Raw genomic sequence first — 22,822 nt, 5'->3', positions numbered from 1 at the left:
GGGTTTACCTAACATTATACTATAATTATTAAGGAAACTGTTAAGTCCTAACTTAATCTAAAAAAGTTTATCAAATTGATTACCAAAGTGCAGCCTGTAATGAACTTAGTCATTGCAGCTTGAACCTGTGCTGAGTGCCAGTGTTGGCCCGCCCTCCCCTCTTGGCCAGGTTGTGGAATTTTTGTATTGCCTTTCTCCTAAGCCTTTGGCACAAAATCCAATTTTTTTTCTTTTAGTACTCAAATATCTTTAGATACTTTTCCACTCTAACTAAAAAGAAAATAAGTATAAAAAGAGTTTTCAAGTTTAGATTTCCCATTCCCCTGCCTTATATACTGGAAAATTATGTGTTGTTTTCTAATATGAACCAAAAAAAGGACAAATTTCAGCAGAAGAAGATATGCTGTATATCCCAGGCATGTCTGGCAAATAAATAAAAATAAAAGTGAAGTAAAAAATTAAATTTCTAGTCTTATTCATGATCCAGAAGCAAGAAAAGCTAGTAAATCATACTGACCACTGTGCATGAGGCTTGCTTTCTTTTTCTTTCTTTCTTTCTTTCTTTCTTTCTTTCTTTCCTTTTTTCTTTCTTTCTTTCTTTCTTTCTTACTTTCTTTCTTTCTTTCTTTCTTACTTTCTTTCTTTCTCTTTCTTTCTGCTTTCTTTCTCCTTCCCTTTCTTCTTTCCCCACTTTCTTAATTTCCAGTTTGTGGAGTATTTTGTTAAATATTTAGAGTGCAAAGTAAAGCTAAAATATATTTGAAGTACCTTCCTTAAGGAAGGATTTTTGAAAATCATTAATGGCTCTCAATGTAGTTAACATGGCATATGTGATCAGAATAAGCAGACATTGGTGAACTTTTAGCTCATGATTAAGAGTTTTAACTTCTGTCCTTGAGTCTCACAATAACATCTCATTTTTTTCATCCTCCTAGATTATGCTCCTTGAGCTCTTTTCTGTAAACACCAATCACTTGAAATTGAATATCCAGAAGATTAGCCATTTCAAGAGTCATACGTCCTACCTTACTAAAATATGCTAATATAGAAAATTCTAAAGGATGCAGTTTTTTTTTTTAATCTTTTGCTTTTTTCCATTCAATGTAAATGTCACCACTAAATACTGAAGTATTATTGCAGGCATATTTTTTACATATAGCAAACATTAAAATCTGTGATTTAGTTGAATTTTTCTTAGACTCCAAGATTGCTTCTAAAAATTATATAAGACTAACTCATATTCATGACAGATTTATTAAGGACAAGTGATATATTAAAACCTTGGAAGTTATGTTTTACATTAAAGGTAAATTAAAACCATAAATTAAATGTGTGCACAGATGAGCCCAGTCTTAGCAAACAGTAATCAGGTACTGTTTAATTTTCCTGTACTGGGTAGATTCATCAGAATACACTGAGTCTCTCTAGTAATTTTCCACATCCCCCTTATGTCTGACATTTGCTTCGTTAGAATCAGGTCTCTTTACAATCATAAGGCAAAGCACATTCTTATATTAAGGAGAAAGGATGGCATTGCCATCGCAATATTTTAATCCAGAAAACATATATCTGCTGTTCTCTGTAATGACATATTTGGGAAGTCAAGTAACCTTTAGAAAGAAGTTTACTATAATGAAGTCAGTCTACCCCTTAAGTACTTAAATAGGGATTCAAGTTTTGTGTGTAAATGTGTAGTTAAGTTTAAAATGTACAGAATTTTTTTTAAAATAGCCCACATTCATTCAATTTGTTTGTCAAAACAAATAATATCTTGAGCAGTACCGAGCCAATGGGACTTCAAAATAAAAAGTTGTCTCAAGTTAAAGACACAGTATATTAACAGATGAGCCTGTTACAAAATTAGAAACGCAGTTCAGGATAGAGGTTGGCAAGAGGGCAGTTAATCTGAACTGTAGCAATGGAAGTCTTCAAACTGTCTATGAAGAGGGCTTCTGATCAATCCTTTCCTTTCTGATCACTATCTCTTTTTGTAAACTTTGGCTTCTTAAGAAAAAAAAAATCAGTGGAATATCACAGTGGGTAATTTATTGTGAGTTTCTAAGGCTATGCAAGATTTTGTCTGGCTAATTTACATGTGGTTTCCATATTAGCTTGTTAGGCAGAGTGATCTTCTGTAAAGCAAGTTCAGTCTCCCTGAAGGTTCACTCAACCCCTTGGGAGTTATAATTTCCTTCAAATCCATCACTGTTCTGAAACTTCCATATCCATCTCCACCAACTTCTCACACACATAGCTGCTACAGAAGGTGGACTTGTTGGCATCACTACTATGTTGATAGTCTCCGGCACCAAATTCTCCACTGAATCTATTACTCCTAGGATGTACACAATTGCTACCCTTGTAGTGGTGCCATTTTTCTTTCCAAGATGGCATTACTTAGTCTCCATAAGAAGTCTCTATAGTCTCTATAAGAAGTCTCCAACTCTGTAAGAAGTCTCTATAAGAAGATACAACAAATCCTTGGTAATATTTATGTTCCTCTTGTTAGAGAACAAGTTAGTAGGGACAAGTTTTCCTACACATTCTGTACAGCCAATGTGATGTACAGTCTTCATTATCACTGCAAGTCAAAGTCTACAAGTTGTTTTATATTTGAAATGTCCAGTCCTCTAGATGCTATTGCTATAACCACTAGAATAGGGTTTTCCTGAGAGGAACAGATGAAGGCTCTTCTCTGTCTAAGATTGCTTGCCATGGATACTGGTACAAGAATATCTTTCCTGGTATCATCCAGAGAATCTTCATTCTTTTTGTTCTCTGCATACACTAAGGTCAATGAATCCTTGCCTGTTGAAAGTCATGCAGAAATTATCATTTGTCTGACTTCTGTGTGATATTCTCAGAGTCAGAACCAATCTTCCCACAACCAAGAAGATATATTCATCCAAGAAATTAGGAGCAATCATCTTTATTTCTCTAGGGAAAACAGCACTAAACATCATGGTGTGGTGAACTCCCTTTGGAGACTTGCTCTTTTGTTCAAGTATTCTACATATCTGAACTTCAAACTCCATATCCAACATTCTATCAGCTTTATTCAACACCAAGTATTTGCAAAAGTCTAATCCGATATTTCCTCTTTCCATCATATCTACTAGGCCTCAAAAGTGGCTACTAACACGTGGCATCCATGTTTTAAGTCTGCTGACCAATATCAGCACCACCATAAATAATCCAAAGAGAACCCTAGACTGGTATGAAAATTTTCTGGCTTTCTCATAGATCAGCACTGCCAGTTGTCTTGTTGGTGCTAATACCAAGGAAACTGGATATTTGCAGCTTCCAAATATTCCATTTTCTTTTATAGCTCTCCAAGTTTCTCCTCTACCATCAGAATAAATCTGCCTCAAGATGGGCAAGAGAAATGCTTTAGTTTTTACAGACTCTGTTTGGGTACAAGCCACCAAGTGTCTTTTCCTTCTGCATTGGAGTCAGGTGAGTATAACAAATAAGCCCAATGTTTCCCAAGATGATTTCTCCCATCTCATAATAATTGAAACTTTCAATATGTGGGAGAGAGTTGTTGCCAGTTGCCTCAATTGGAATATTTCTAACAATTAAATCTATTGTTATCTCCAAAAGAGTTTCTGTTCCAAGCACTTACTTGGTGGGAGTGGTTTTGACAAATCATCTTCATCTGATCTGTCACACCAGCAACTGGTTCCACCATGTTCATTTGTCAGAGCCACTTCTGTAATCATGGCTGCCAATACTATCAATCTTTTGTCCATGATCATCAAACCTCCACTTTTATACACTTCCACTATCAGTGAGAAACTAGACTGTCCTCTTGAATCGCTATGAACCTCAAAACTGTTGTATGCATCCTTTATTGGAACTCATCATGAACTGTCTTTATCAAAGACTCTTTTAGTAACTTCTCTGTTTCTTAAGGGAGGAGGAATATAGCACCCTTTATAGGCTGTACTTCCTCCATGCTGATTACCAGAAAAATTCAGATGTGCATTACCAAATTGCTGGTTCAGTTTGAGCTCATTTTCCACCACCACAGGATCTGTCTCTGAAGAATACAGAGAACTCAGAATCTTCCTCCACAGCTCTCTAAAATGTGTAGAATGTTTTTCCGACAAATAAGGTCTCCAGATACATAACCATGTTTGAAAGAAGTATCTTTGAACACCTTATGATTCAAAAAAAGTTTTATTACATTATTGTCCAATGATTATAAAACATGGCTGAGTAAATAATTTGAAATAGGTATGTTTTAATGTTTCATAGTTTTTAAATGAATTTTAAACTATTTAATTTAAAAATCATCTCTTCAGATTTGTTTGATAAATCTCTAATTGTGCTATTATTTTAGATTAAACAATATTGCATGTATTTCAGTCAAAAATACTGGGATTTTACAATTTTTTGTTTGTTTATTCTATACTCAGTTACAGTGTGATTTATTGTCTATACTTTTCTCTGTAATAAGGAATTAACCTAATTAAGTTTGTGGGTACTAAGCAAAAAACTCTGAATTCACTTAATGACTTGCAAGTAGCACAATGTAATAGTGTAAAAATAAGACTATAATTTTAGAGATTTCTCTGAATTCCAATTTTGATCATAAATGGGTTTCTGTCATTTATTATATGCAGTTAGAGCCACTATAACTATATGGATTTGTGAATATATTGTTCAAATATACATAATGGCTCACATTTCTTGACATACTCAAGGTTAAATGTTGACAAGTGCTGTGCAAATTCTTCACCCTCCTCCTTTTAAATATTGCATGTAAAATGCAACATGTGTAAATGCCACAGGTTAATAGGTTTCCATAATCCTGTTCTATATATAGAATTCTTCAGGTCCCAAGATACAATGCAACTAATCCAATGCCCAATATGAAAGAAATTATTTTATTAATGATGTTTCCTGGATTATGTAAAGAAGAATTAAATCAGTTTTTTGCAATTTTTGTTTCTTTAATTGATAAGGGATAATAAAATCTAAGCCTTCAGAATGATAAGATTTTCAAGCTGTAAAAGACCTACAAAAATATACATCTAGTCCATTATTTTACAGATGAGGAAATCAATGCCTATGTTAAGCTCGCTATCTGTGACAGATTTGAGAGAATGTCAAGATACTTGATTCCTAGGTCAATGCATTTTTCTGTACAAGATACAACCTCTCCTTTAAACTAACACAAATGCATCATAAAGAAATGTTTCACATAGACACTATTATTCCTTTAATTCAGCCTTCTTTCCTTCACAATTCTAGATTAACTGAGAAAGTAACTATCATATTTCTTTTTGTTCTGAGTATCAGTTGTTCCAAACTCCACTTTATGTGAAATTTTCTACTTCTACCAAAAACCACTGAATAACAGAAAATGAGTCTCTTTTCTTTCTCAGATATTCAGAAATTTCCCAGAAATAATCACAAACAAAAGATTTAAGGAGAATACAAGCAATATGCTTAGAAATTTGCATTTGGTGAGTATTTAAGCATTCTTTGTAAAGAATCTTTAAGTATGGAAAGGATGTGTGCTTTTTCAGCATATAGATGTCTTCTGAGGAAGGAGAATGGGGGAAGATCAATCTTTAACTAATGAAGTTGCTTTATTCCCTTCCTCCTTGTCTCCTTCTCATCTGCTTTTTTTCTCTTTCTTTTATTTTTTCCTTGCTTCAAAGTAATAAGCCAGAGGCACCTGGGTGGCTCAGTTAGTTAAGTGTCCTCTTAATTTTGGCTCAGGTCATGATATCAGGGTTGTGAGATGGAGCCCCATTTGGGGCTCCCTATGCAGTATGGGTTTGCTTAAAATTCTCTCTCTCCCTCTGCCTCTATCACTCCTACAATGCTCTCTCTCTCTCACACACAAAATAAATAAATAAATAAAATCTTAAAAAAAAAAAAAGAATCTAAAGTGAACATGGTGGTATATACTAGAAGGTCCATTTTTTTCTATTTTTATATATGCTTCAATATAGCATGATTAAAAATAAATAATCAGAATATTTACATTAGAACAATGTTCCCTACATTTCAGAATGGAACTACTGATATTGACAGATTAACAAACTATATTTATATAACTTTAGAAGTTCAAATGATATAACCTTCAATATACACTTTAGCTTAAGTTTACATTCTGAACCCTCAATTCTCAAGTGAAATATCAAAACATTTTTCCTTAGAGTTATTTAAATGGATAGCAAACATTCCCAAAACGGTGTAGCGTGGGATTTAATTAGAGAGATTAGTGGCCCCTTGGTTCCCTGAACTGAGTAGTTTGTTTCTTGAAACTTAGAAAGATGAAAAACTAGGTCCTCAGGCTCTTATTCCTCAAATTATAAATATTCCCCAAACAAGCACACTAACTGAAAAAGATAAAAGAAAAAACATGACAAAAGCCTATATATTCTTCAAATACTTGCATTTCTAATTCAGTGGATAATTAGGCAACCTGTCCCTTATTATCACTGAGTGGGAGGTGGTCAGTGAGGAAGGTTTCTAGGGATATGCATATTGTCAAACTTCTAATACTATTTCCTTCAGTCTCAGAAATGAAACATATATATATATATATATATGTTTCATATATAAATACATACATATATTTATTAATTTACTTCTTAATCCTTTTAATCATTTCCATCCCACTAAAAAAAATAAAAGGAAACTATCTGATTTCCTAGGTAATGGCTATGCAGTTACTTATATTTTTATTATTAATATACAATAGATTCATCTCTGCTGAAGGAAAACTCCACAACAAAGTAATTCTGAGGAGTTTCATACCCAGTGTTTTATTATTAATATGCAATAGTTAATCTCTGCTGAATAAAAACTCTTATCCATCAATCAGCTCCATTTCTGAGCTATTGTATTCAGTTAGTCTCATTAAATTTGGTTGTGCAAAACAATAAAATAATACAAGGTTTTACCTTTCCTATTCATTTCTATATACTATTAAAGCAATTTACTGAAGTTTCTACAAGTCATCCATTATTTTAGTCCCTTTGGGCTGCAATGCAGAAGTCTGATATTAGAGTGCCAGCATGGTCAAATGAGACTTCTCGCTGTGCCCTCACATGGCAGAAGGGGCAAGGGATCTCTTTGAAACCTCCTTTATCAGGCACTAGTCTCTTTCATCAGGTTCTAGCTCCATAACTTGAACACTTATGAAAGGTCCCACCTACCAATATCATCACCTCTGGGGGTTATGATTCCAACACATGAATTTTAGGGGGATAAAAACATTCAGATGATAGCATCATCTGCCTCTACACATTTGCCTCTACCCAAAAGAACTGGAGGCTCTGGGATTTGAAATCTCACTAGCCCTTTAGGCTGCTTATAGGAAAGTTACTTCTTTGATTTATTTCTCAGCATCTTTTGTATTTCACAATAATTGTTGTTGTTGTTTTCTTGCAAGGTTGTTATGAGATCAATTAGATTTTTTAAATGCCAAAATTTCAGCCATATATCAGGTATTCATCAATGACAAAATTAAATTTTGCCTCTTTTCAATGACTTGTGCTTCCCCTTTCAGTGTCAAAATTAAAGCTGTTAATATTAAATGCCTTTTTAAATACCCATTGGTAAATTCTACATTTTAAGACAGACATTTCGTCTGCCTAATTGTGTTGAACACCCTTATAGTAGATTCCTGGCACACAGTAAAATTTCAATAAACTTTTATTAAATAAAAATTTCTGGGGTTCCTAGAGTGTCATGTATGGAGCTTAGAAGCTACCACTCCACCCTAGTAATAAGGAGTAAAAAATGGAACACAGAAAAATCACTCACTTTTCTAGAATCCCTAAGAAAGGTGAAGACACAAGGAAAACCACTGTCCCTAAGAGAACCCAACCAACAGAGAAATAGAGAATTACAACTTAGCAAAGCAGGGACTCATGAAGAGAAACTGCTATAGAAACCAGTGCCAGGGTAGAAACCCTGAGCTGTAATCGCCAAACTGCTGGAGGCTCAGTGTGGAGAACTCTGAGTTGTTGTAGAGGGACTCTCACAATATGAGATTTACTTGCAGGAGCTTAATCAGGTTCCCACAGTAAATATCAGAAGAAAAAAATTCAAAATATGAAAATTAAGCGTTTATAATAGTAAATAACCAAAATCCAGAACTCTGACAACACCAAATACTGCCAAGGATGTAGAGCAATAGGAATTCTCATTCATTCATTGCTGGGGAATGCAAAATGATACAGCCATTTTGGAAGATAGTTTAGCAGTTTTTTACAAGTAAATATGTTCTTACCGTATAATTCAGCAATTGTACTCCTTGGTATTTACCCAAAAGTTGTGAGAACTAGTGCCACATAAAATAGGGATGTTTACAGCAGCTTTATTCATAATTGCCAAGACTTAGAAATAGCCAAGATGTCCTTGGGTAGGTGAGTAGATAAATAAATTGTGGTACACAGACAATGGAATATTATTCTATTATTCAGTGCTAAAAAGAAATGAGCTATCAAGCCATGAGAAGTCATGGAGGAAACTTAAATGCATATTACCAAGGGAAAGAAGTTAATCTAAAAGACTACATATGATATGACATTCTATAAATGTAAAACTATGGAGACAATAAAAAGTCAGTGCTTGTCAGGAACTGGGATTGAGAGGAAGGAGGGATGAACAGGCCAAGCACAGAGGAATTTTAGAGTACTAAAAATATTCTGCATGATATTTTAATGATGGATACATATTTTTATACATTGATCCAAACCCATCAGATGCACAGCATCAAGAATGACCCCTAATATAAACTATGGACTTTGTGTGATTACAATGTGTTACCATCAGTTTATCCCTTGTAATAAATGTGCCACTCTTGATGAGGGAAGTTGATAATGGAGGGGAAGGCTCTCCATATCTGAGAGAAGGAGATTTATGGGAAACCTCTGCATGTTCCTCTCAATTTTTCTATAAACCTAAAACTGTTTTTAAAAAGTCCTTATCATCATCATCATCATCATCATCATCATCATCATCATGAAGCATATGCATTGGATCCCCAGTAGCTCGCAGTGATCGTATAGTGGTTAGTACTCTGCGTTGTGAGGCATATGCATTTTTTCTGTATCTTACTACTGATTAATATAGATAATAATATCATGTTAACAAATGTAGGAGTGAATCTAATGCTATAAAAGTTAAAAGACAAAGGTAAATTTATTATGCCATACTAGTGAAGCAATTGAAAATCAGTTGTAAATAAATTTACTTTAGTAAAATACCAAGATATGCATTCAAATTTCACTTTTCCAAAATTATAGCTATGTTTATACATTTATAATTCTCTTCACTTAAAAACATCTGTAGAGACTGCCATAAATACTGAAGTGAAAAATATAAATAAAGTGGCAGATCAAGATTTCAGCAGTGGCTATATGTCCAAAATCCTTCTTCCTACTCTCCATACTAAACTCTGTCCCTACCACCATATTGCCCTGAATCCAGTGAAGTTACTTAAATTCATATGTTCACCCCAAAATATAACCAGTTGTCTTAGCTCCCACCTCAAAGATAAACAATGGCATCTCTACTGAAGTAGACTTTTTTATCTCTAAGTTTAGATTTTAACTAGATATGATTTTGAGGATTGAGATATAGGAAAAGCTTTAACTAAGCATTTTATTTTTGAACAGTGTTTTGCCAAAGGTATCATTCATTGTTGTTCCTATATATCTGTAGCGTAGACACTGTGACCGCTAAGTCAATATACCCCGATATTCATAGGACATAATTTAATAAAGAATGAGAGTTTTGTTTTTTTTTGCTTCTGATACAAATATCAAAAATAAATTATGATGAGATCTTGCCTACAAGATGACCTTTAGAATGGAGGCTTGGAGAATTCGTTATTGTTTTTTAATAGCGGTACTATTGTAGTAAAAATAATAAAATGTTAAGTAGTAGGAGGAACAGAAATGGCATGATTTAAATTACAATATTTTGTGAGGCTCTAGATTAATATACTCTGATTACATCTGGCATTTAATTAATTTATTTAATTTCTTTCATTTCAATACCTGCATTACAAAAATGTCATTAATACAGTACTTTCATCCAGATCACCAAATATTGAGTGATGTCAAAGAATTGTGATCATGCGCTAGCACTGGAGATTTTAAAATGAATGCTATATTTGCCCTCTCTCTCTTTCTTTCTTTTTTCTCTTAGTAGTAGTACAGTCTACTGGGGAATAAAATTATCATGTATTGCAATATATAAAATAACTCTACTATATAATGCAGATTATCAGTGGCAGATAAATACAAAGTGATCAAAGTAGCAGGTACGAGAATAGAGACACGAATAGTGCATATCAGTAGAACTAGTATCTAGTCCAGGCTTTTCCACTGCTCCAATGTGAAATTTTGAACAAATAGTTTCACAGTTGATCAAGTTTCTTTAATCATTAAATAACTGACCAAGAATTAAAATAGCTAATATTTCTTGGGAAGTTTCACTTTATATAAAAACCTACTCTGGCTATTCCCATGAATATGATGATCTTATTGAGTGAAAAATGAAGCCTTAGAGGTAGTACATAAAGAGTAAGCACAGCATCAAGGATTCATATCATTGTGTTCTACCTCCTGCTAGTTAATGCATTCAGCACGCAAATCACAATACAATTTTCTAAGGTCCCAGAGGGGGAAAAAGTGTAATTATCTGAAACATGATTAAAAAATGGAAGACAGCACATGAATTCAGCTACCTACATGAAGAAGATAACATTTTCCTTTTTTTTTTTTTCATTGCATTTCTACTAGTTTTCTGTTAAGGTAGCAGCTCTCAATAAAAATAAAATATAAAAGACGTTTAGAGATATAAATAAGTCCTAAGGATCTAAAGCACATCACAGGGAATATAGTCAATGATATTGTAATAATTATGTATGGTGGCAAATAGTAACTAGACTTTATCATGGTGAGTGTTTTGTAATGTATATAAATGTCAAATAACTAAGTTGTACACCTGAAACTAAAATAATATCGTGTTTCAACTAGAAATAATAAATGAATACATTTCCAAGTGTGATTTCACAACACCAATCAGATCGCCCTGAAAATGTCAAAACTTCTGTTTCTGCTTTTGATCTAGATGAAGATGTTATAATATGGGGCAAGGGTTGATAGGAATGGAGGTGCTAAAGTACTTCCATCAAAGCAAGTGAAATTGGAGATCAAGACTGTGAAGCTTTCCCCATCATAAAGTATTTCCCTTTCATTCAAAGGGTATAGGCCTGCTTCTACTGGCAGATCTCTTCACTTTCTTAATTGCAAAATTTGCTTCAGATAATATTATCTATATCCCCCTAAAACATCCCTTCCTTCTAAATTAAATTTTAAAAATCACCAGCAAAAGGATTTTCGTCATATATTTATCCTCAAACGTGAAGAAGAGGAAATGGATGGGGTGTCAGATATGCTCATAAAAACATTCAGTTCACGTGAAAGGAAACTTTTATCTCTCCTAAAGGTATTAATCAAAGACTAGTACCCAAAGTAGCTAACCCTGTGGCAAGATAAATGAACTGTGGAGTACACACAGAGCCTAGGATGTACCTAATATATAAATGCCATACATTCTACAAACTTTTGCATAAGTATATTCTCCTCCAAAAAGCGTTTTTGTGTGTGTGTGTGTGTGTGTGTGTGTGTGTATGTGTGAGTTTTTGTTCCCTACTGGTATTATAGAATTAAGACATATAGCTATTAAATAGGAGCCACGTGATGTTAAGACACAGAGTTCATGAAACACTTTTATAACTTAACAATCAGTGAAGATATTTAACTGCCTGCTGCTTAAGAAAGTTGGTCCTGGGGATGTATAAACCATTAGACCTTGAAAAAGTGTCTAAAGAAATGTGCTGTTACCCCCATAGGTGGCTATATGCTCCATCTGGGTGAATTGAGCTGTGCAAATTAGCATGTGATCACAAACCAAGACCAAAATAAATCCAAGTCATGAGGGAAAGATATCAAACAGGGAGGATGAGAGAAAAGTAAAGAAGAACCCCTGTCTCTTTTTCCATTTGCTTTCTTATTAGGTTTTCAAAGGAATTTGTGTTGGATGAGAAAGATTTTTATTTTCAGAACTACAGACAGATTTTCTCATATATATGGGAAACAGTGGGGTGTCAAAAATACATGGACTTAAGATGGGATGAGCAAGTCAATAGTATCTGAAAAGGTTCAATAAATTGGAAAGAATTGTCTATATTCTTAAATTATCTATAAGCTTGGCTAAATTAAATGCATCTGAAGAGAAATCACAATTCTTTCCATTTAGAAAAGGCTTAATAACATCAAAAAATACTCACTTGTATTTTAAGACAAACTAAATGTCAAATTCCTTACGATAACCTTTTTTAGTACCTATAATGAATGGGTCATTACGTTACATTCTACACTTACCCCAAATGTGTGTAAATCACATAAACACATATACCGGTGGTTTGAATGTAGAACCTGATGATGTCACATGTGCCCCAAAGATATGAATCAGGGTTGACTCCCAAGCAGGTGTAAAAATAACTTGAAAAAGTAGGAAAAGGATATTGGCTGGGGTTAAAGTGTGAGATCGTGGTGAAGGTTTCCTACGTGAGGGCTGGGTGCATGTGCCCTGAACTTCCCTGAGAGCCAAAGGTGGGAGCACTCAGGCTTTCTTATCATTTTGACCGTTCTGTTTTATGGACCACCTCGGTAACTCATGTGTGGTTGAGAAGAATGTGTTTTCTGTTATGGTTGGATGGACTTTTCTACAAATGTCAAGACAGGCAAGTTAGGTGATAGTCCTGTTCAGGTCAACTGTGCCATGATTTTCTACCTGCTTACTCTATCAATTTACAACAAAGAAATTTCAAATTTTCCAACTTTCATTTGATTGCATTTTGTGTTTTTTCTTAGTGTATTATTGTCTTTTAAAACTATTTTAGTAGTTCTAGAATTTACAACACGTATACTTAAATAATGTAGGTACACAATGAAGTTTCGCTTGTAACGTTTCATGTGTTGTGCAGTTACTGCCAGGAGCACAGCTGAGCTGGGAAAGAGAGACTGAGCTGCCAAATGTCAGTTAGCCAAATTAAGGCAACAAGCCAAAAAGTGGAAGAGTTAAGTCTTTAATCATTTACTGCAGTGGGAAATAAGCAAAAGGTTAAAAGCAAGGAAGCCCATGCCCCACCCCTGGTTCATTTTCCCCCATGGAACAGCACATCAGTCAAGGGGTGGTGCAGAGTGGGGGTTGGGTCACTATTGGCTCAAAGTCTCTGGCACTTTATGGACTCTCAGGGAAAGGATAGAAATGGGAAGGTACCAAGTACTGAGTCAGTTGGGGAAAGGTGTCTTTATGGTTTCCAGTTCCTCCCTCTCCCCCATATGAGACCTCAGCAAAGAAGCCTGAAGAAGACCTCTCTGCCCAAGGCCTCAAATACAGACACCTAGAAAGGAAGGTGATGGTGATGGAAATGCATATGTGTGAAGAGCATGACTGTCCAGAGGGCCTCACACCTTGACTCCTCCCTTCAGAAACTGCAGTGCATGGGCTGCAACACCAGGTCTGTGTGGGGAGGGCATTTTTCCTCTGTAAGATAGGACAAGTAAAGCCTCTGTAATTGCCTATACTCAGGCCCCCCAAAAAATCACACATAGGTTTTAACTAGGAGCCGAACTCCTCAGTTACCTTTAAGAATTTATCCTGAATTTCTCCTTCACATACTTTACGACATTGCTATCATTTATATCAATTATTCATAGGTTAGACACACCTGATATATTGCTACTCTAGTGCTTTCAACAAGCAGTTGCCTTTTACATCAACAAAGAATATAAAACATAAAATATTTTATTTCGCTTTCATTGGTGCCTTTTTGCAACCCTCTTCTTTATATAGTTCCAAGTTTCTGACCTATATCTTCTTTTTTTTTTTCACTGCCTGAAGAATTTCGTTTTTACGTTTCTTTTCAAGCAAATCTGCTAGAAATGATTTCCCTTATTTTTTTTCCCTCAGAATCTTTATTTCTCCTTTATTTTGGAAGGATAATTTCCCAGAACACAGATCTCTAGGTGTTTTTCCCTCCTTTTAACAGTTGAAATACTTCAATCCATGCTCTTTTTTTGCATTTTTTAATGAGAAGGCTGTTGAAATTCTTATATTTCTCCATATATAAGGGTTTCTTTTCTTTTTTTCCTTTATCTTCCTTTAATATTCTATTTTTTCCTTATGGTTTAAATATGATACTCCTACTCTTATTTTGTTTTGTTTTGTTTTTTTGTTGTTGTTGTTCTGTTTTGTTTTTTAAATCTTGCTTGGGATTCTCTGACATTCTTCAGTTTATTATTTAGTATCCATTATTAATTTAGTAAGGTTCTTGGCAATATTACTCTAAGTATTTCTTCTACTTTTTCTTTCTTATTTCTGTTATTCTAATTATGTATAAGTTACACCTGTTATTATTAGTAGTTGTTCTGAACAGTTCTTTGATGTACTGTACTTTTTTTAAAAATTCATATTTCTATTTGTGTTTTCGTTTGGGATGTTTCTATTGACCTATTTTCAAGTTCATTGATTCTTTCCTCAGTTGTGCAAAATCTACTAAAAATCGTGTTCAAAGCAATTTTCATTTTTGCTACTGTACTTTTAACTTCTACCGTTTCCTTTGAATCTTTCTTAGCATTTTCATCTTTCTGTTACATTGTCTACATAGTTTGGCTCACTGCTTATTTTTTTTCTTTTGGTCTCTTATCATAGTAATTATATCTCCTGTCTGATAATTCATACATGGGTCATATCTGAGTCTGGTTCTGATGATTGCTCTAATTTCTCAGAATTTTTTCTTGCTTTTTAGCATGCCTTTCAATGTTTTTTTTTTTTCCAATTGATATAAACATGCTATATAGAGTAATAGGAACTGAAATAAATGAGCCTTCAGTCTGAGGATTTATGTTAATCTGGCCAGGAGTTGGGCTATGTTATACATATTTTAGGTATTTTGGTGGCAGGAGATGGAGGAGGGAGGATTCTGTAATTCAATGATTTTGTCTGTCTTTTCATGGACTACTTCTGAGGGGTATAGCTTTCACAAGTGTTCCTGTTCCTCCTCTAAGGAAATAGGCTTTTTCCCCCCAGACATCTGTTTCCTCTCCTAAGAGCAGCATTCATATCTATTTTCTGAGACCATATATTATGTTGATTTTTCCCCTTTGGTAAAATAAGAAAACTATAAATGAGACATAATTCTCTTCTTCCAATTGAAGTAATATTTTAGAATTTCCATCGAGGTAATTTCTTCCCCCTCAAGATTAAAACTTTTAATGGGAGAAGAGTTTCAGTGGTTTTCCAGATCACTACCCTCCCCTCACCCTGAGTGGAGCCAGGAAAGAATCTTTCTCAGATCCTTTCCATGAGGAACTGTGGGGAATCCTTTTATAAAACCCTGCACACTTATGAGGGTCCACTTATGTCAGTGAATCCCAGGAGTTTCTCACTCTCACTATATGCTTCACTCAGCCTACAGCAATCCTATAAAATAGCCATTTCAATGTTCCTACAATCCTGTTATTTCTAGAAGCTTCTGCTGTAGGTAATAAAATCTCAGGATTGATATCTCCCTGGATGCGTTTCAAGATCTCAGTGTAGTGGTTTGTCCAACTATATCAATTATCTGATGGGTCTCAGAAAAGTCACAGAAAAGCTTTTTCCTGTCATGAGGACAATGATGACTTCCAAGCTCTTGACATGTCATATCTGATACTGGCAATCCCAAAGAGCAACATGTGATTCAGATGTTCACGCAGGTCCAACCAATGGTGACCCAGGTAGAATCAAACATCAAATCCACATTACTGCATACATAGAAAGGTGTGCTCCTATAGTCAGTTTGATCCAAACTCTAAAAATGGATGACTTTCAGATCATTTTGCCCAGGAACAATGCTATTTTATTTGTAGGGGGTTTTGGTCCTTTTTAAAATTTAAAATATTTTACCTAATTATGGTAATAGAATGTGGAATGTTGGCTTAGGAAGTTAAACATTTTAAGATACCACTGCCCATGTGGGGAAAATATGTTTCAGGTTTTTCATAAATAATGATAAACAAGTTCTTGAAATACAACCAGGCTGCATATTATAGCTTGCTTTTAGAGATTAGGTATTCTGAAACCTGAAGAAAGTGCTAGAGCTTAATCTTAGCATTAAGATTTCTAAGAAAAAGTTACTTAAAATGTGCATTTATTACTTCAGAACATGGTGATAATTATCTGTATTTTTGTCTCTGAATGTCACATATTCCTTATATAATTTATTCCTTTTCTATACAAATGCAACATGGAGGTACATTGTTTAGGAATAGGTACTGTACTTGTGCAAGGCTTCAATTATTTCAGAGAAATCAATACAATTTATTACAGGAAAGGGGAAAAAGGAGGGAAAGAAAACATGAATCATTTGCACTATATAGATATGAATATCTAAATCTAAGGGGATAAATAAGTACATATTCATATTCAGAAAAATGTAAAATATGTTAGCAAAAGGGACTCCTTTTACTCTTAGGGAAAATCTGATTTCCATCTATATTTCACAGTAGAACAAATAACTTTCCATTCAAAATGAATTTCAGAGTTTTACAATCTGCCTTATGTGGAAGAGTATACTGATGAAAATCCTTAAAGCATAAAGAAAAGCTTTCACCAAAGCAGTTTGGGGGAGTTATATACATAATAGACCAGGTGAATTTACTATTTGATTCACATAATCATCACTGTCAAAGTCCATGGAATAGCATGCATAAAAAATTACAAACATAAACCACCTGATATTTTTTCTTTTTTGTGTTCTGAGATGGAGCTGTTGTGTTTGTAATGTATTCCCTATAAATCCTTCTTAATCTCTCTGTCTTCTCCTTACCTTAAACAGCAATCAAAGGAAGCTAGCTTGCTAAGTTTCAGGAGCCTCTGATTTTGTACGAACTTTAGCTACCTTAAGAAATTATTACAAAATGGGTTTATATCATTCTCAATGACCAAAATTCCTGAAAGTGTATTCCAGTTATGCCTGTGTTATTGCTCCCATAAAAACAGGGTTCTTGAATGTAGTTTAGAACAGGCATTAACAGAGCTTCCCCTTGTAAAAGGGAAATTAGGGTATATAAGCTCCAAAACTGTTATTAAGATCTTTATTGCATATAACTTTTAATTTTATTTTTTTAAGTTTATTGATAAATTATTTACATTTTTAAAGGTCACCCTCCATAGGCATATGGTTTGGTGAATTTTGGCAAAAGTATGCAGTACGGTAACCAATACCAATTTCAGGATATAGAATGTTACACAAACACACACACACACACACACACACACACACACACACACACAAAGTTCCCTGGAGTCTTTTGCAGTCAATAGCCTTCTTCTCCCTCCCTCAGATTTTGGCATCTGCTAAACTGGATTTCCATCCTTATCATTTTGCCTTTCCAAGACTTTTATATAAATAGAATCAGATAGTATGCCTTTCTCGTTTCTCTTTCTTTGATCAAACAGAACTTTTGTGATCCATCCATTTTGGGGGAGAGGGTTCCATCAGTACCTCATGCTGAATAGTATTTCTTTTTATAGATGTACCACAATATGTTCATCAGTATGCCAGTTGATGGGCATTGGTGATGTTTCCAGAACTTGGCAATCATGAGGAAAGTTGCTATACACATTCATGTACAGATGTCTGTGTGGATATTTTCATTTCTGTTGTATAAATATCTATATGTAGGACTACAGGGTCACATTAGAAGCATACACATGATTTCATAAGCAACTGTCAAACCATTTGGTAAAGTAGATGTGCCAACTTGATTCCCATGGGCAATATAAAAGATATACAATTTCTTTGCATCCTATCATCCACCTTTATTTTCAGGGTTGTTACTGTTTATCCATCTACTACTATGCCTATCTATCTGTCTATCTTTCATCTACCATCTTCATTTTATTTATATTAAAATGCTTGTAATGATATCTCACATGATTTCAATTTGCCTTTTTCTAAAAACTGAAGACATTAAGCATATTGTCATGTGCTTATTTATAACCTTTATCTTCCTGTTAGTCAAGTCCGCTAAAATATTTTAACTAGTTTGCTTTTTGAGTTGAGTATTTTGTCTCCTTATTATTCAGTTATAAGAAACCTTTAACAAGTTTATGTTTTGCATACACTTTCTTCCAGTCTATAACATGTCTTTACATTTTTTGGAGCCTTTCAATTAGCAAGAGTTTTTAATAACCATGAAGTCCAATACATCATTTTTACGGGTTATGATATTATGCCAAAGAAATCTTTTAACTCAGGATCACAAACATACTCTCCCATGTTTCTTAGAGAAAGTGATGGTTTCACCCTTGATTTTTGAGCCATAATCCACTTCAAGTTATTTTTTTAAGTGGCATGAGGTGAAGTTTAGGGATCACTTAGTTTTATATGGGCATCCTACTTATTCAGCACTATTTTCTGAAAAAACTACCTTTTACTGCATTAGGTTGGCAAATCCATCAAACATCAATTGATCACACGTTTCCCTGTTTCTTTTTCCTTAGGCTCTTTATGCTATTGTATCTATATATTCTATCTATCTATCTATCTATCCATCTATCTATCTATCTATCCATAATCCAATTCTGCACTGCTTTATTTATGGTAGCTTTATAGCATATCTCAAATTCAGGTGAGTTCTCTAACTTTCGCTTTTTCTTTTTTAACTATTCTAGATCTTTGTTTTTTTTCATGGATATTTTAGTATCAGTTTGTCATTTCTACCAAAAAAATACTTCAAGGATATTAATGAAGAATACATTAAATCTGTGACTTGATTTGAGAAAAAATTTTATCCATTCATTAATTGATGGACACTTCCATATCTTGGCTATTGTAAAGAATGATGCTATAAACAAAGGGATGTATGTTTTTTGGAATTAGTGTTTTTGTATTCTTTGGGTAAATATCTACTAGTGTGATTCCTGGATCATACAGTACTTCTATTTTTATTTATTTATTTATTTATTTATTGGAGGAAACTCCATGCTGTTTTCCACAGTGGTGGTACCAGTTTGCATTCCCACTAACAGTCTGAGAGGGTTCACTTTGCTCCACATCCTCACCAATACGAACTGTTTCTTGTGTGTGTGTGTGTTTTTTTTATTCCTGCCATTCTGACAGGTGTGAAATGCATTTGTGGTTTTGGTTTGTATATCCATAATAATAAATGATGTTGAATATTTTTTCAATTGTCTGTTAGCCATCTGTATGTCTTTTTTGGTGAAATGTCTGTTGATGTCTTCTGCCCATCTTTAATTGGATATCTGGGGTTTTTTGCTATTGAGTTCGATAAGTTCTTTATATATTTTGGATATTAACCCTTTATCAGATTTGTCATTTGTAAATATCTTCTCCCATTCTGTACATCACCTTTTAGTTTTCATAAGTCCAATATTAATTATTCTAATCAGTGTACCTATTATAGCTCTTTATTTATTTTGTTTTGGTGTAATTACTCTTACAAAGATTTGGACTTTTTAATCACATAAATCTTGCATCCTTGGGACGCCTGAGTGGCTCAGTGGTTGACCGTCTGCCTTTGGCTCAAGGCATGATCCTAAAGTCCTGGGATCGAGTCCCACATCAGGCTCCCTGCATGGAGCCTGCTTCTTCCTTTGCCTCTTTTTCTCTGTATCTCTAATGAATAAATAAATAAAATCTTTAAAAAAAATCTTGGGGATCCCTGGGTGGCGCAGCGGTTTGGCGCCTGCCTTTGGCCCGGGGCGCGATCCTGGAGACCCGGGATCGAATCCCACGTCGGGCTCCCGGTGCATGGAGCCTGCTTCTCCCTCTGCCTCTGTCTCTGCCTCTCTCTCTCTCACTGTGTGCCTATCATAAATAAATAAAAATTTAAAAAAATATATTTAAAAAAAATCTTGGATCCTTTATATTAAATATATAATTTGCTAAATTAAATTTATCCTAAATATTAAATTTTATTTGATGCTATTATACATTGATTTATAAAAATGTTCAATGTTTGCTGTCATATCCTTATGTAGAAATGCAATTGATTTTTTTGTCCTGTAATCTTAATAAATTCACTTTTAGTTATAGGATATTTTATGTAGAGTAGTGGGTTCTCTCTCCCCTTCTAACATTGGAAGAGATTGTATTGAATAGATTCATTTCTTCTTCTTTTTTTTTAAAGATTTTATTTATTTATTCATCATAAATAAATGAGAGACACACAGAGAGCGGCAGAGACATAAGCAGGATCCATGCAGGGAGCCTGATGTGGGACTCCATCTCAGGACCCTGGGATCACACCCTAAACCAGAGGTAGATGCTCAACTGCTGAGCCACCCAGGCGCCCCCATTTTTTCTCTTAATATTAGGATAATTTAACAGTAATATTATCTGGACCTAGTGTTCTTTGTGGGATTTAATTGTTTAATAGATATATAGCTATGTAAAATATATATTTCTTTTTGAGTGGACATTTTATTAACAGTCTTTCAAGGAATTAATCTATTTCATTTATTTATCAAATTACCTGGCATAATGTTGTCCACAGTATTCCACCTGATGTATCATCCTTAATGTTAATAATTTATGGTTTCTCTCCTGTTTTATTATCAGTTTGGCTATATGTTATCAATTTTACTTATCTCAAGGAAAATGTTTTTGGTTTCATAGCTCTATCTAACATTTTTATGATTTTAATTTTATTGATTTCTGTATTTAATTTGTTATTTCCTTCCACCTGTTTAAATTGTTTTCTTCTTATTTTTCTATTCTCTAAGACGTAAGATTTAAGAGTGTTTTTCCTCTATCGCAATTCTGTGAATTTCCACTTTACGAATGACTGTAACTGAAACTCACAAATAGTTATATTTTGTTTTCATTTTCTCTCACTTCAAATCTATTTTGCTAATTATCCTTCCTTGATTCATGGGGAATTTAGAAATTTATTGGAGATTTCAAGATATTTTTGATTATTGATTTCTAGCTTAGGTTTTTTTGTTGGGAGTATACTTTTATACGATTACAATTATTTTACATGTTGTGAATTACTTTACATGTAGCCTATGTTAGTAAATGTCACACATTCCCATGAGGAGAATGCATATTCTGCTAATAACACTATTGGATGGAGTATATAGGTCAATTGACAGTGTTATTCGAATCATCTGCATCATGTTTATTTTCTCTAGACTTGTTTTTCTTTTTTAAAGATTTTATTTATTTATTTATGAGAGACACAGAAAGGGGGAGGCAGAGACACAGGCAGAGGGAGTAGCAGGCTCCATGCAGGGAGTGAACTTGATCCAGGGACTCCAGAATCACGCCCTGGCCCTAAGGCAGGCACTAAACCACTGAGCCACCCAGGGATCCCCTCTCTCCACTTGTTATATCACTTATTAGGACAAAACTTGGAAAGTATCCAATTATAGTGTGAATTTGTCCTTTCTAGTCTATCCATTCTACTTGTTTAGGTATCCTAAAGCTCTCTTATTACATACATATACCTTTCAGACATCTCATTGTTTTAGACAGTGACAGAGAAAATGCTTAGATGTTAGCTTCCCTTATACAAGATATAAATACTAGGTGGAAAGATAAGAAGAATTTATATTTGTTTTTGTATTTTATTTCATCACTGTGAGAAACCAGTCTCATGGGATATATTTTACTGTGCACTGTCTCATAAAGATCAATTAAATGGTGCATCATTTTAGAAGAAAATTAAATTTAGAAGTCTAATGAATCGATTATTTTAAGGTAACACAAATGAAATAATAAAAAAATTATCACTTAAACATGATTTATATACAAAATAAGCTATATAGCAGCTAAGACAATTTAAACTTAAAAATCAGATTAATTCTCTATAAAAGTATATTCAATACCTCTGGCTAGAAGAAACTTTGCATTAACTCATGTTCAGCAGTATTCTGTTCTGCTGAATATATCCATTATTAAAAAGATGACAGCAGTTAAACATAAATAAGATATGCTTATTCCTTTATATTAAATATATAATTTGCTAAATTAAATTTATCCTAAATATTAAATTTTATTTGATGCTATTATACATTGATTTATAAAAAATGTTCAATGTTTGCTGTCATATCCTTATGTAGAAATGCAATTGATTTTTTTGTCCTGTAATCTTAATAAATTCACTTTTAGTTATAGGATATTTTATGTAGAGTAGTGGGTTTCTCTCTCCCCTTCTAACATTGGAAGAGATTGTATTGAATAGATTCATTTCTTCTTCTTTTTTTTTAAAGATTTTATTTATTTATTTATTTATTTATTTATTTATTGGAGGAAACTCCATGCTGTTTTCCACAGTGGTGGTACCAGTTTGCATTCCACTAACAGTCTGAGAGGGTTCACTTTGCTCCACATCCTCACCAATACGAACTGTTTCTTGTGTGTGTGTGTGTTTTTTTATTCCTGCCATTCTGACAGGTGTGAAATGCATTTGTGGTTTTGGTTTGTATATCCATAATAATTAAGATATTGTGCTTGAAATATATTATGTATAATATATTAAGCTGACAAGAAATAATATTGAGATAAGTCTTCATGTCTTATCAAAATTTTAACCACAAGGGATATCTCTTGGATATTTAACAGAATAGGAGCAATTTACTCATAATGTTATAAAATTAAAATAAATAGACTACTAGAAGAAAGGTGTTATCAATGTTCAAGTTGTGGCTTTTTAAAATTAAATAACCCACATTTTAAAATAAGTTTCCTGGGCAGCCC

General features: G+C 33.8%; 1 pseudogene; it reads right to left on the bottom strand.

Moving 5' to 3' along the window:
• Nucleotides 1-2,162: 2,162 nt before the first annotated feature.
• Nucleotides 2,163-22,822, bottom strand: part of LOC121476913 — a 184,221-nt pseudogene continuing 163,561 nt past the window's right edge.

This window comes from Vulpes lagopus, chromosome 16 (genome assembly GCF_018345385.1).
Source record: "Vulpes lagopus strain Blue_001 chromosome 16, ASM1834538v1, whole genome shotgun sequence".
NCBI classification, from domain to species: domain Eukaryota; kingdom Metazoa; phylum Chordata; class Mammalia; order Carnivora; family Canidae; genus Vulpes; species Vulpes lagopus.
The sequence above is the reverse complement of the archived record's forward strand: the minus strand, read 5'-3'. Positions and strand labels throughout refer to the sequence as shown.